This window comes from Neofelis nebulosa, chromosome 10 (genome assembly GCF_028018385.1).
Source record: "Neofelis nebulosa isolate mNeoNeb1 chromosome 10, mNeoNeb1.pri, whole genome shotgun sequence".
Taxonomy (NCBI): domain Eukaryota; kingdom Metazoa; phylum Chordata; class Mammalia; order Carnivora; family Felidae; genus Neofelis; species Neofelis nebulosa.
In genome coordinates, this window is record NC_080791.1 from 80,895,516 (window position 1) to 80,912,229 (window position 16,714).

Genomic DNA, 16,714 nt, shown 5'->3' on the forward strand with positions numbered 1-16,714 from the left:
CTCAGAAAGCATCTGCTTATGAATGTTTTCCCTCATCACCTTACCCATCACTGCCAACACTTCCTTTAATTTCTATCATATAACTCTCTTTATTTTTGTTACAATTATCATTTTACAGTTCATTTAAATTTTCAATTTATTTTTTTGGTCTGTCTGTACTATAAGAACGTAAATTCTTTGAGGGTACAGCTTGTGCTTTTGTTTTCTTCTGTATTCCCACATCCAGGAATGGTAACTGTTACATAATTAGCTCTCAGTATTTGTTTTGTAATGATCAGACAACAGAGGTCCATTGGACTACAGAAATGTAAACTACACATAGTGGGAAAATTCAGAAACACATAAATTTAGAATCATTTTTTTCTGTAATCACTGTTCTTTTTTTTATTTTTTCATCATTAAAGAGTGTACTCTTTAATCCCCATCACCTATTTCACCCAATCTCCCACACCCCTCCCCTCTATAACCATTAGTTTGTTCTTTATAGTTAAGACTTTGTCTCTTGGTTTGTCTCTTTTTTTCTTTGCTCATTTGTTTTGTTTCTTAAATTCCACGTGAGTGAAATTATATGGCATTTGTCTTTTTCTCTGACTTATTTCACTCAGAATTACATCCTCCATCTCCATCCATGTTGTTGCTAATGGCAAGATTTCACACACATACACACACCATATATATATGGAATATATATATACCTCTTCTTTATCCATTCATTTATCCATAAACAATGGAGCTTCTTCCATAGTTTGGCTATCATAAATAATGCTGCAATAAACACAGGGGTGCATGTATCCCTTTGAATTAGTGTTTTTGTTTTTGATTTTTTGGTATATATCCAGCAGTGCAATTACTGTACTGTAAGGTAGTATATTTTTAATTTTTTGAGGCACCACATACTGTTTTCCACAGTGGCTGCATTAACTTGCATTCCCATCAGCATTGCAAGAGAGTGCTTTTTTCCCCACATCCTCACCAGCACTTGCTGCTTCTTGTGTTTTTGATTTTAGCCATTTTGACAGATGTGTGGTGATCTCCTTATAGTTTTCATTTGCATTTCCCTGGTGATGAATGATGCTGAGCATTTTTTCATGTGTCGTTGGCTATCTATATGTCTTCTTTGGAGAAATGTCTGTTCATGTCTTTTGCCCACTTTTTTAATTGGATTATACTATTTGGGTGTTGAATTGTATCAGTTCTTCATATATTTTGGATACTGGCCTTTTACTGAATATGTCATTTGCAAATAGCTTCTCCCATTCCGCAGAGTGCTTTTAAGTTTTGTTGATTGTTTCCTTCAATGTGTAGAAACTTTATTTTGATGTGGTCTCAATAGTTTATTTTTGCTTTTATTTCCCTTGCTTCAGGAGATATATCTAGAAAAATGTTACTATGGCTGATGTCAGTCTGTTCTGAGACTTCTTATGGTTTCAGGTCTCACATTTAGGTTTTTAATTCACTTCAGTTTATCTTAGTATATGGTGAAAGGAAGTGGTCCAGTTTCATTCTTTTATGTGTAGCTGCCCAGTTTCCCCAACACCATTTGTTGAAGACAGTGTCTTTTTCCCATTGTATATTCACACCTCATTTGTCAAAGATAAATTGACCATATAATTGTGGGTTTGTTTCCGGGCTTTCTAGTCTATCCCATGCGTCTATGTTGTCTATTTTTGTGCCAGTTCCACACTGTTAATTACTACCGCTTTGTAATATAATTTGAAATCTGGAATTCTGTTACCTCCAATTGTTTTTCTTCTTCAAGATTGTTTTGACTACATGAGGTCTTTTGTGGTTCTATACAAATTTTAGTATTGTTTATTGCAGTTATGTGTAAAAAAAAACGCTGTTGGTATTTTGATAGAGATTGCATTAAATATGTAGATTGCTCTGGGTAGTATAGACATTTTAACAATATTTTCTCTTCCAACCCATGAGCACAGATTGTCTTTCAACTTCTTTCCATCATCTTGAATTTCTTTCATTAGTGTTTTAGTTTTCAGAATACAGGTCTTTTATCTTTTTGGTTAAATTTATTCCTATATATTTTGTTATTTTTGGTGCAACTGTAAGTGGGATCGTTGTCTTAATTTCTCTTTCTGCTAGTTCATTATTAGTGTGTAGGAATACAACAGATTTCTATACATTGCTTTTGTAACCTGCAACTTTATTGAATTCATTTATCAGTTCTATCAGTTCTATCAGTTCTATCAATCCAATTTGGATTGGATTTTACTTTTTATTTCTTACGTTGTATAATTGCTATGGCTAGGACTTTAAATACTCTGTTGAATAAAAGTGATGAGAATGGACATCCTTGTCTTGTTCTTGACCTTAGAGGAAAAGCTCTTAGTTTTTCACCATTGAGTATGATGTTGGCTGTGGGCTTTTCATATAAGGCCTTTATTAGGTTAAAGAATGTTCCCTCCAAACCTACTTTGTAGATGATCTTTATCATAACTGAATGTTGCACTTTATCAAAGGTTCAAACGGCTTCCCAGGCAAATTTTACCAAACATTAAAGAAAAGATAATACCTATTTTTCTCAAAATTTCCAAAAGTAGAAGAGTGGGAATACTTCTACATTCATTCTATGAAGCCACTACCACTCTGGTACCAAATCCAGATAAAGACACACACACACACACACACACACACACACACACACACATACACACACACAAAAAAAAAAGAAAGAAAGAAAATAAAAGAAAACTATAGGCCAATATCTCTTATGAATATAGATGCAAAAATCCTCAACAAAATATTGGCAAACTGAATCCAACAATACATTAAAAAAAATCATATGCCACGATCAAATGGGATTGATTCCGGGATGCAAGGGAGATTCAGTATTTGTAAAGCAATCAACAAAACAAATCACATCAATAAGAGAAAGGATAAAAACTATATTATCATTTCTATAGACGCACAGTCATTTAATTTTTAATTTTGCTTTATATTCCTTTAATGTAGAATATGCTAATGTAGGAAAGATATATTGATTTTTCAAGTTGACTGATTCTGAGAAATTGAAAGTTTAGCAACTGTAATTTCTTTCTGTGCTTATAGTCACGTTACATTGAATGAATTAGATATGCTGAAGAAAACCGCAAAGAGAGATCGGTAATTTTTCAAGTCAAAGGCATATGGTACAGATCTTTGTCTGCAACAAAGACTATCTAATTGCAAAGTGAAATGCAGTAAAAATCGTTGTTGTGGAATTAAAATTAGCAAGTACATCACAGTTCCTTGATCTGGTTATTTATTTCATTCCCAAAACGATTTTCATCATACACGGCACAAGATCTTGATGTAACACGAACACAGTTCCAGGTCATTTTTGCAAATGTGGGTAATAAAATTCATCATTTTCCTTTTTGACACTAGTATATTATATACTTTCTTGGAACTGATGGTTTAAAAACTGGTGGACATAGGCCATGTTATAACTGAATAAAAATATTTAGACACTAGGCTGGATAATTCCCCAAGTAGTGTTGCAACTTACCTCTCTTAAACAGCATTGATTCAATTTTCTTCAACAGACTGACATAATAGATATACCTGTCAATGGAAACATTTTCAAAAAACCCTTTCAGATGATAACAAGATGATCTGTCTTGTATGTGGATAGGTAGGTAGTTCAAGTTCTTTGGGTCCAGTAAGGAGATACCATAGGTGGTTTCTTGCCAAATGCCAATGGAGGAAAATGTATTTTGTCTTTATAAGAATAGGTAATTTTATTTAAAAAAAAATTTATTTCTGTATTTTGATAGAGAGACAGCAGGAAAGGGGCAGAAAGAGAGGATGAGAGAGAGAATCCTAAGCAGGCTCCACATTGTCATGCAGAGCTGATGCGGAGCTTGATCTCATGAACCGTAAGATCATAACCTGAGCTGAAATGAAGAGCTGGACACAACTGACTGAGCTACCCAGGTGCCCCAGTTCTGTTTATTTTCCAAACAGGAAAATATCAGGCCCATTTTTTTTTTTCTACACTACATCCAATATGTGAGGTTTACTAACAGGGTCCCAACATACCGTATATCCTTTTAGGTTTAATAGCCAGTGTCCTAGAAGGAAGAAAGTGGCACGCAGACACAACCAGTACAGAACTTGAAGCTATTTGTTTTAAAAGGATATGGTTTTTAAATCACTTTTAGGAAGTAAGCCTTAAAAAAATTTATTTTCAAAAAGTGTCAGGAATTCGAAGAGAACATATTAAAATTTCAGGAAAAATTGATTTGTTGATTTGTTTCCTTCCTTAAATTCACTGAGTGCTGGTTAGATGTCATATATAATATCTATCCAGTCTTTTTGTGAACTACTTCCACTTTCCCTTCAGGCCTCAACTGAAGCATCTTTTCCACAGAGAAGGCTTCCAAGAGTGGACCTTGTATTGTCTGGTCTCCTTGTTGTATACCCCTATATATATATGATGTACATCTTTCCCAATTCTTTGTCAGTTCCTAGAAATCAGGATCCATTTATGTTTATCAACCTATCTCCATCTAGTATCTATTACTGATTGGCACATAACAGTTACCGAATAGTTTTGATACATGCATCTTGCACAAAGGTAAATAATGAAAAATAAAACAATAATACATAAAATGGAGACCTGCTAAAAGATATAATAGAAGCACATGACTTAGATAAAGTCTGGTACCTGTAAAAGTCTGGAAAATTCTCATGAAGAGAAGACAATCAGATAACATTTACTGTGCAAGGAAGATAACCAGGGCCAAGCAGATATAAGCAGCATGTTTGGGGAAATACAAACTACAGCATAGACTGTGAGGTAGAGAATCAGGAAATGAAGGCAGGAAAGCAAAGTTGTCTAGTGGTCAAGCAGCAGTACCAACTGCAGCTGTGGGATCGGCCTTGACCTTGATCACATGTTCATGCATTATGTCCAGTAAGGAAACAATGAGTTAATTGGATTCCTGCAGTTTAATATCTACTATGCAGCCAGCAGTTCTGTGTTTCTATCAGTTTCCCTTGTCCCCAAGTTCCTTGGGGGAAGATAGGAAGCAGGTCCTGGTGAATAATGTACACACAGTGGATCTACGGCACAGCTGAAGATCCTAAGCTTAGAAAACCTTCAATTTCATAAAGAAAAATCTGACCAACCTTTTCCTGGCAGGAAGGGAGTATCTTTATCATCCTGGTGAGGAAACACATCTGCTTTCTGACCCAGAGGGAGAAACTAGCTCTAGTTTGCTATGCAAACATCCTTGGGAACAAACTCTGTCACAAAGCGTGTATAAATGTCTTGGAGAACTGCTTCTCAACAACGATGGGAACTCATTTTTCAAGAGGCTTCTTTAATAGTGAAGGTATTTTCATTTATATTTTTTTCTTTTGATGGGAAGATAATGAGGAAACGCATATGAGTGGATAATAAACTTCTATTTTTATGTGAGAAACTAAAAATAAAATTAAAAAAAAATTATTGTCTAGGATGATGAGTGAGCAATTGCTTCATGCCTCAAATATCCAAACACTATACGCCCAGGATGTCCAAACCACTTAGTAACTAGACATATCTTTTAAAATACATGCACAGAAACTCTGAGCAGCATGTGCATTTATAGTTATGGCTAGAGTTCAAAACTGCTCTGGGTTTCCTTAGGATTGTGTCTGTCAATTCACAACTTTGAATTACTCTTCACATTTTATAGCACATAAAACCTTTATGGCACATAATGTGACTCTTTGTTAACCTGATTCACAATACCTTCCCAAAAGCCATATTTTCTTCCTCTTTCCAGCACAAAGATTTTTTTTTTTCTCCTTGCAATGACTTATTTCAGAACGGTAATTTTTTTAAGAAACAACGATGTCTGTTACAAAGTTAAATTTCTGAGTTGCTTTAGACTTAGATCTTTCTGTAGTAAAAATGTTCCCACAATGAAGATTTGCTCTTTGAAACATTAATAAAGCTGAGGAGATGATGTTAGGTATAAAAAATGAGAGCTGTAATCTCTTTCTCAATAGATTACATTAAAATCAATCATAAATTGAATTCATGGAGATGGTGGATATTTGAAGGAGAGTGAGAATGAAGAATGAATCTATTTTGTTCATTTGATGTTTACTGAGTATTTTATATAGCCTAGGCCTTCTCTTACATTTTTGTGGCATCGCAAGAGCACACCAACTCTTGGTGTACACCTTTAAGGAGCTTTCAGACTACTGAGAGAAACAAAGGGAAAGAAACCCTTATAATAGAGCCTGGACAATGTCATTATAGGTTAAGCACACAGTGGCATAAGAAGCCTTTCCCCATGGAGTTTATACAAAGTAGTAGGAGGAAGCAGAATGAGAGCTTGTTCTTAAAGCATACATGGAGATTTTTTTTAACTTTTTAATATTTATTATTTTTAAAAATTTTTAAATGTTTTTATTTTTGAGAAACAGAGAGACAGAGTATGAGTAGGGGAAGGGCAGAAACAGAGAAACAGTGACACAGAATCTGAAGCAGGCTCCAGGTTCTGAGCTTTCAGCACAGAGCCCGACAGAGGGCTTGAAATCATGAACCATGAGATCATGACCTGAGCCAAAGTTGGATGCTCAACTGACTGAGCCACCCAGGCGCCCTGAGACATACATGGAGATTAATAAGATAAAGTCTGGGGCGCCTAGGTGGCTCAGTCGGTTAAGTGTCCAACTTTGGCTCAGGTCATGATCTCACAGCTAGTGAGTTCAAGCCCCGCATTGGGCTCTGTACTGACAGCTCAAAGTCTGGAGCCTGCTTCAGATTCTGTGTCTGTTTCTCTCTCTGCCCCTCCCCTGCTTGTGTGTGTTCTCTCTCTCTCTCTCTCTCTCTCTCTCTCTCTCTCTCTCTCTCAAAAATAAATAAACATTAAAAAAATAAAGAAGATAAAGTCTGGAAGGAATGTATGCATACTGGCATGTATGCATGCATGAAAGAACAACTCACTTCTCCAGATGTTATCTGCAGGTTGTATCAGGTCAAAGAAAGAATGGCATGCCATGGCATGTCAAAGAAAATATGTGTCACATTAAAAAAAGCCTAGAATGTGTGTGAGAGTGGGGCTGGGATTATATGGTGAGGGAGTTAGAAGAAAAGGATAGGAGATGAAACTACAAAATTAGATTGGGGCAGATCACAAAAGCTCTGGATGCCTCACTGCAAAAGAGTTTACATAATACATGACATACACCAACAAGAAACTTTGGACTTCTGTTCTAAAGAAGGCAATTCAAAATTCATGTGGGAGCATACTGGGAGAATACAACACTGGATGCAGAGTGTGACTACAGTTGAAATTAGGGCATTCAAAGTGAGAATAGTGAGAAAAAAATAAGGAATTGAGATATACTTCCAAAATTGATAATATTTGGTAACTGGCTTGTTGGGCTATGGGTATGGAAAACAGAAATAAGAAACACCATGAGATTTGGAATCCAAACTAGAAATATATGAGTATTTTCAGAAGACTGAATATGGAGGGTAAGATGAAATAATATGAAAAGAAAGTGCTTAAGCAGTCACCCAAGTTGTCATCCATCAATCATGTATTCTATGAAGTAGAGAACCTTACATTAAACATAAATGTGTATTAGTAAACTCAATGGGATATCTGAACCTAAAAAAACAGATATGGACACTCTGATTTATGCCTCTCTTTGCACTTAATCAATTTGAAAATCAACAAACTGGAGCATACAAGGACTGGCAGTTTTTCTAATAGTGTTGTAAGGCTAATTATCGGTAAAATCAATGTATTGAATACAGAAACATCCTATCTTGAAACTTTGCAAAATAAAAACAACATATAAATCATGTGTTTGTTTTCTTCCCTTGTGGAGCGGGGAATGATTGCTTGATCAATGTAATTAATGTATCACATTAATAATTAACATTCATTTTGAAATGTAGTTTTTTCCCAGTGCTGAAGCAATGCCTAAAAAACGTGTGCCCTTAATAAATACTGGCATGTATGCATGCATGAAAGAACTCACTTCTCCAGATGTTATCTGCAGGTTATATCAGGTCAAAAGAATTTTGAATTTTACACACTAGCCTTTAGTAATTCAGGTTATCCTTGTGTTAACTATTTTAACAACATTATAAATTTCAAGCAGATATTAAGCTTATAATAATAATAATAATAATAATAATAATAATAATAAACCCAGTACTCAAAGTGCTCAATAACTACTTGTTTGAGTTCATTTTTCCAATAGCTGAATTCAGTCCAATCCAGAAGAATCCAAGGATCATAGCAATTTAGTGTGTCAGTGAAGAGATGGTTGCCCTTCTATGAGTCTGGAGCTATTTAATCTGAATTATAAATTAGCAGAGTTCAAAGAGAATGTGCTTTCCTTGCTCAGATGCAAATCTACTCAAAGAATGTGACTCTGCCTTAAACATGAAAACCTCTGGCAATTCCGCATCCATGGAAGGCTGAATTTGTTCTAATCTGACTAGAAAATTTAGTATTTGTAGGGTGTGATTAAGATGAGGGCAAAGCAATAACCTTGAGTCATGAGGTCATGGCATATAAAATATTGATAATGGGCTCTGGCTACAGAAGAACTGGTTTTATTTGTATCCTGTTTTTTCCATTTATTGTGTGACTTGAAAAACCTATTCCTCAAGATAATTGTTGGATCATTCCAAGTTAAACACGCAGTGCTAATTACGTGCCAATTATCATTCTTGGCTCCAGGAATACAGAAGAAACTGAAATGAATACAGTCTGTACCCTCCTTACAATAGAAGCAGGCCAAAAAATAAACAGTTAAATGAAATATAAAATGAGAATTGTAACAAAGACAATAAAACAAGATTATATGATGGGGCAATACAGAAAAGGGGCCATGCTACAAGAAAGGCCTAGTCTCGACTGCAAACATCTACTGAGTTTAATAAGGGCAGGGCATTATGAGAACACACCAGCGTACTGCACATCATAGATAATCAGAGTGGAGAGATATGTAGAGAGTTGCTCTAATAATCACATAGTGAACATCAAAAATAAAGTAATCTGAATGGAGTAAATGGATGAGAGCACAAGCTTAATTTTTATTGCATGCCCTTTTTATTCAGTTGGGTACATATATGCATGACATTCCTGACTTGGTCAACAGAACATGACCCTGGTTTTGGAGAGAACTTATTGTTTTACACTAAAAGTTATATTTCATCATTATTACACAGATCTGGGAAGATAAAGTAGATATATTAGTATAAATTCAACACCACTCTGGAATATAGAACTCAGTATGACCACCATCCTGCTGGTAGGAAACAAATATCCTTTCCCTATGTAGCACATATTACAACACTTCAAGGCATTAGACATTTACATAAAACTGGTCTATATCCTGTGGCTCTGTTTGATACTCAGTCTGGGCCAGAAACTGAGGTATTACTTGCCTCTCTTTATGTTTTACCAATATATTTTGATAAGGCACATTGAAATTAATTATATAAAAGTATGAAGGGTAACTGACTGAGCTGAGTGGAGGTTAAACCACCTGGAAGCTGAAAACAAACCCCATATGTCCTTGATTTAAGAGAGTTTTTGTTTAGCAGAAACAGACCCATAAATACAAAGACTGAAGGTTTCCAGAGGGAGATGGGCAAAATGGGTGAAGGGGAGTGGGAGATACAGGCCCCCAGTTAGGAATGAATAAGTCACGAGGATAAAGGATACAGCATAGGGAATATACTCAATGGTATTATAATAGCATTGTATGGTGACAGATGGTAGCTACAGTTGTGGTAAGCACAGCATGTAATGTAAGACTTGTGGAATCACCATGTTGTACACCTGAAATTAACGTAATATTATGTTCCAACTATACTTCAATTAAAAAAAGAGAGCCTTTTTAAAGCTGATCAAAGCTGATCATAAAAACAAGCATTTGGTTGAAGCCATCAGAGAAGAGTTATTTTATATGCATCACTCATGTAGGCGGTACCTTTGTACCAGGTGATGTATATAATTGAGGCAAACAATAATAAAATGATTTGTCAAACCTATACACTAAAGACAAATATCAAAATACTAAGAAATCTAATTCGATTTTATCTCAAATGCTTGAAGCTAAATTCCCAATTAAACTGTTTATCATCTGAGATGATTTTTAAAATTTCCTTTAACATGCACAAAACAAAACAAAAAAAAACAGTAGAGAAAATGGCTCTGAGAGCTAATAACTGATGTCTTTTATAATTCTTTTACTTAAATTCATGTAATTTATTATGTGATAAAATTAAAAATTTTTAAATAGTAATACTAAAGATCCGCTAATGCTGTCACTTTAAAAAAGACATATGTGTTGTGATCTAACTATGGATATATGAATATCTGTATTTATTACTTTCCAGTCTAAATTAAGCAAGGAGTTAAAAAGATTAAAACCAAAGCTTTTCTCTCCCATTCTCAACTTGTGAAATTAATATGGTTCAGGAAATATTGAATATTCATTAATGTTGCTTCCAAAATTGTAGCTCCAAGAACAGTGCAGAAAATCTGACATATGTCAGTATAAATCTCTCCTATTGAGCTCCCTTAAGTGTGCTGAACTAAAACTGCCTGAAGCCATCTGGGACTTTCTGCTGAACAAATCATTTTACCTTTTTGGGTCAATGAAGAAGTCAGTTAGTTGGAATCAAGAGAAGAATTTCTTCAAAGTTATAACTGAAAGGAAAAGGGCTCTTCTCTACTAAGTATTCATTTCACAGTACTAGGAAAGAGAGCGTTCATGTGTTTGAGGAAAAAAATTCTATCAAGCCCTAGGGGTCACATGTTTTTCAAAATTAGAGAGCAGTAATATCTACTGGACCTCCCAGGGGTATTTTCTGACACACTCCTTTTGACTCTACTCCTCATTCATATATTCAATTTATTTATTAAGCATCTGTCTTATGATAGGTTCTATAATAAAAAGTGGGAAAAATAGAAACTAGAAAAAGAAATTTAAAAAAGAAATTAAAAAAAAAAGAAAAAGAAATAGAACCTAGGTCCTAACACCAAGAAAGACTCATAGTCCAATGAGTAAGACAGATTTAGAATACCAATAATATGTAAATTCTACATTATAAGATCATCTATAGAATACAGAAGATTGGCACACACACACAAAAGTGATTAATTCCCTTGATAGTAGAGAAAAGAATGTGGTGAAGTTTTAATAAAAACAACAGGAAAGAAAGAAAGAAAGAAAGAAAGAAAGAAAGAAAGAAAGGGAAAAAGAAAGAATGAAAGAAAGAAAATTGGAACTTAAACAGGAGATGAACTGGAATTGGCCAAAATATATTAACAACATAATAGTATCAGTTGTCAACTGTGTTCATGGCATAGTGCTAAGTGCTTTTCATGCATTAATTACCTCATTTGTGCCTCACAAAAACTCTTAAGACAGATGATGATGGAATATCATCTCCATTTTCAGGACGAGGAAGTAAGGAAAAAGAGTTCAAAAACAATGCCCAAAGTCATATAGGTAAATAAGGAAGATACAGGACTTGAACACAAGCATCCAGCTTCCAAAATCTTTACACCAGCCACCAATCCTTATGGCAACTACCAATCACCACATCATACTGCAGCTCCCACAGAAGGGGATTTCAGACAGAAATTACATGTGCAAAGGCTAAAGTATAAAACACATCATATCTTCAGAAAGCTGTTTGTTTTTCAGAATAACTAAAACAAAAACTCTATTCATGAAAGTAGCAGAGCATAGGTTCAACAGAATGGACACCAGATCAAAGATGAACATATGCCATGAATATGAAGAAAGTAAGGGAGAAACAGAATAATGAAAGCAAGAACAGGAAGGAGATCATCACAACATTCAAAGTGAGAGGATCACAGCAGTTTGAAATAAAGCAGATTGAAGAGGATAAAGAGACTAGACATGCTAGTAAAATGTGGAGGAAGAGTGGGCAGAATTTTGAGAACTGGGTTGTCAGTGGTAAATAAAGTTGACTAAAATGTCTCCCATTTTATAATCTGGGTTTACAATCTGCAAAACTTAGAAAATAGTAATGCCTCAAAACAGTCCACAGTGAAGACAGATGCTTTCCCAGGAACCAGAGTCTGTCTTTGAGGGCTTCGTCTGCATCTTTCAGAGATGTACATTCCTAATGCACATGCATGGACACATCATGTAATCATTCAAGATTTCTCTGAGACAGACAGGCCACCTTTGGCAACCATACATTCTTTCTTGCAGGAGAGGATCTCCCTTTGCTCCAAACCCATGTAAAGCTGAAGGAATCATCTAATTTCAGGGGTCTGTTCTTCAGATAGGAAAACAATCTAGTTGGTGGTTTTGAAATCACAGTGGCAAGTATTTTGTGAGGCAGTCAACTGGTTTCACAAATGTTATCTCATCAGCAGTATATCATCTCATTGAGGTAAATCAAACAACTTAGCCCTATTTTTAAAGGTAAAGAGAGGCTAAATGACCCTACTAGAGAGCTGGAAATAAACACTGTAGCACCAGCTCTGTAGAAGAGCAACTGACAAAATGACTACAAGACAGATAGGTTAAAAAGTCTTCGGGGCGCCTGGGTGGCTTGGTCGGTTAAGCGTCCGACTTCGGCTCAGGTCATTATCTCACAGTCCTTAGTGTTCGAGCCCCACGTCAGGCTCTGTGCTGACAGCTCAGAGCCTGGAGCCTGTTTCAGATTCTGTGTCTCCCTCTCTCTCTGCTCCTCCCCTGTTCATGCTCTGTCTCTCTCTGTCTCAAGAATAAATAAACATTAAAAAAAAAGTCTTCGTAGTTTATACCATTTATATAATTTATACTGAGGTCTTCACTTACTAGTATAAAACTAACCTAAAATGAAATCTGAACTCAAGAGTTGTAGGGTTTTATTTTTGCTCCAGATAAGGAGTTTATTCTCACTCCCTTGTACACTTCCTCTCACCCGTAGATTTGACTAAAAAAGAACATCAAGGTAACACTCTATATCAATGAAATGGACAACATATGACCAGAAAATGTTCACAGTGAAATTTCAGTTTCATATTAAACTTCATCCCTGCACTATATATTAAAGCATATTTAAAATGTCTTTAATGAGGGAATGCAAGCTGGTGCAGCCACTCTGGAAAAAAGTATGAAGGTTCCTCAAAAAACTAAAAATAGAACTACCCTACGATCCAGCAATTGCACTACTAGGCATTTATCCACGGGATACAGGTGTGCTGTTTCGAAGGGACACATGCACCCCCATGTTTATAGCAGCACTATGAACAATAGCCAGAGTATGGAAAGAGCCCAAATGCTCATCGATGAATGAATGGATAAAGAAGACGTGGTGTATATATACATATATATATATATATACATATATGTGTATACATATATATGTATACATATATGTGTATATATATACATATATATGTATACATATATGTGTATATATATATACACATATATGTATACATACACACACACACACACACAATGGAGTATTAGTCGGCAATCAAAAAGAATGAAATCTTGCCATTTGCAACTATGTGGATGGAACTGGAGGGTATTATGCTAAGTGAAATTAGAGAAAGACAAGTGTCATATGACTTCACTCATGTGAGGACTTTAAGAGACAAAACATATGCACATAAGGGAAGGGAAACAAAAATAATATAAAAACAGGGAGGGGGACAAAACATAAGAGACTCTTCAATATGGAGAACAAACAGGGTTACTAGAGGGGTTGTGGGAGGGCAGATGGGCTAAATGGATAAGGGCCATTAAGGAATCTACTTCTGAAATCATTGTTGCACTAGATGCTCACTAATTTGGATGTAAATTAAAAAAAATAAAATTAAAAAAATTAAAAAAAAATTGTGGTTAAAAAAATGTATTTAATATATCAAATCATTATGTTCTACACCTTACACTTACACAAAGTTATATGTCAATTATATCTCAATAATGCTGGAAAAAAAGAGACAGAAAGGTTTCTGATTAAAAAAAATACTTACACGTGGAACCTATTCAAAAAAACAAAAACAAAAAAAATTACTTCAGGAGGTGATGGTGGTACTTTGCAGGCTGGCTGTTCTCTGGGGGCTGGGCAGCTGAAGTTGTGTAGTAATCAATTGTGGGCACGAGATTTTAGAATCTGCTTATGTTTACCTAATAGATCCAACAGCCACAGGACCTGAAATTCTTAAAGCTTGGAACTACCAGGTATCGATTCATTTACCATTATTGCTGGAAATCAGATCTACAGAGAAGATATTGAAAACATTACTTTTTCCTATAAGATAGCAGTGTCAGCAAGAACCAAGCTCAAGTTGCAGATTCTTGTAAGCATTAAATAACAATGTATCTATTTAGTTTTTGGAAGAGAGTTCAGAAAACCTTCTGAAGCAATGGCCTTTTTTTTTTTTTTTTTTTTTTTCTCCTGTAGGTTTTCTACCGTGGTTGCAAGTAGGCTACCTGAAAGTACATTACTACATTTAGCTGAAAACTTCTGGAATTCCCATGTTTCTCTTTTAATCTGTAGGCTATATACAGATGGTTGGCTATGGGATAGTCATTATAAAAGAACACCCAGCAATAGAATTTTACCCAGATAATGTATTAGAAGATCCACAACTAGATAAGCCACTTCTGAGCTGAGAGAACGTCTATATAGCCTTATGGTTTGGATCATATGGGGAAAAAAAGGCCCATAGCCACACTCCATTGACTGTAATCGTAGCTAAATATTTAGCACAGTGGAACTGTGGAAGAAATGGATTAACATCTAAAATGTGTAAAGAAAAAAGAATCTCAGAGATTTGATTATACAAAGGATTGTAAGAAATGATATTGGGGCTCCAGAAGATGAAGATAATTTTGAAGAAGCTTTTTTTTTTTGCCACTTTATGTCACTTTATTTATTTATTTATTTTTATTATATGAAATTTATTGTCAAATTAGTTTCCATACAACACCCAGTGCCCATCCCAAAAGATGCCCTCTTCAATGCCCATCACCTACCCTCCCCTCCCTCCCACCCCCCATCAACCCTCAGTTTGTTCTCAGTTTTTAACAGTCTCTTATGCTTTGGCTCTCTCTCCCACTCTAACCTCTTTTTTTTCTTTTTTTTCCTTCCCTTCCCCCATGGGTTTCTGTTAAGTTTCTCAGGATCCACATAAGAGTGAAAACATATGGTATCTGTCTTTCTCTGTATGGCTTATTTCACTTAGCATAACACTCTCCAGTTCCATCCATGTTGCTACAAAGGGCCATATTTCATTCTTTCTCATTGCCACATAGTACTCCATTGTGTATATAAACCACAATTAAAAACATAAACACAGCAATAAATACAACTCAGATCGCAATCAGTACTAAGGATATATTTAATGATGATTCTTGCAAAATATCAGCAAACAGATTCCATCTGTTTGGATTTTAGCTTAGACCTTAAAGGGCTTTGTGGCCAAGGGGGATCAAGGATACTTACCTGTTTGAGGCACAATTCCCTGTATGATTGCAGATTAAAGCGAAGAAAGATGCTTGGGCTGTACTAATCATGTTGATAAAATGCCACAGTCTATAGGGCAGGCAAGAGAGGCCGTTACAGAGAAAGAATTAAAATCATTCTGCAGCAATTCTCCATTTCTTCACATTGTAACATGTAGACCCTTAATTAAGAATATGGTTTGAACATATTTAAAATGGATGAAAGTATTTCCAGGTTTGGCATTCAAGATAATGGGGCTGTGTTGTACTTAATCTTATGGAATGTTAAAAAATTTCATAAACAATATGGTAGACCACAAGGGGTATCTGACTATCAGACTGAAGAAAATACAGGAAAGACTTCTCATTGGCTTCCTTTAGGAATATAAGTTATCATGGGGTGCCTGGGTGGCTCAGTTGGTTAAGGGTCTGACTTCGGCTCAGGTCATGATCTAACAGTGATTTCGAGCCCCGCATCAGGCTCTGTGCTGACAGCTCAGAGCCTGGAGTCTGCTTCAGATTCTGTGTCTTCCTCTCTCTGTGCCCCTCCCCCACTCGTGCTCGCGCTCTCTCTCTCTCTCTCTCTCTCTCATACACTTAAAAAATAAATACACTTAAAAAATTTTTAAAAAAAGGAACATAAGCTATCTGTAATGGTAAAAGATTATTATGTCTACAAATTTGCTGATAGGAGGCTACATGATTGCTGCATTCTTTGGAGGAGCTGCTGTCCAAGAGTTTAATCACAATTACCACCAAACATTGTAATTTTAATAACATATTTATGTCAGCATGTCACAAACTTCAGCAACCTTCTGGTTATAAAATAAGCACCCTACGCAGTGTGTTTATGACTGAAACTGTAATTGTCTTCAGATTGTGCTCTAGTCCATAAAATTCTCATAAGGGAGAGCTGTTAAATTGTTGTTTTCTTAATAAACATTCTTCTCATTTACAAAGGAAATATGTATTTCAAGTGATTCTGTCATCTAATGACATAGAAAAAAACTAGTACTGTCTTCTACTCTTTATTATGTCTGGGGAAACAATTTGAATGAAACTCCAAGGTCCATTTTCCCAATGGGGGATTTCAATAATGGTCGGGGCAGGGGAGGAGAAACAATCATTTTCCCTTCTTGAATCACCCTGTTTTCACTTGACTTTTTGGATCCAATCCTTGTAAGATTTTCATCCTATACTCTGTTACTACTCGAGTCCTTGGCAAGTTCTTCCTCATATCCTTAATATCAAAAAATTA

The 16,714-nt window shown here is 35.5% G+C and overlaps 1 pseudogene; it reads left to right on the top strand.

The window, feature by feature from the left end:
- The first annotated feature begins 6,287 nt into the window (after positions 1 to 6,287).
- On the top strand, positions 6,288 to 15,845 carry LOC131486633 (NEDD8-activating enzyme E1 regulatory subunit-like; annotated as a pseudogene).
- The last annotated feature ends 869 nt before the right edge of the window (positions 15,846 to 16,714 follow it).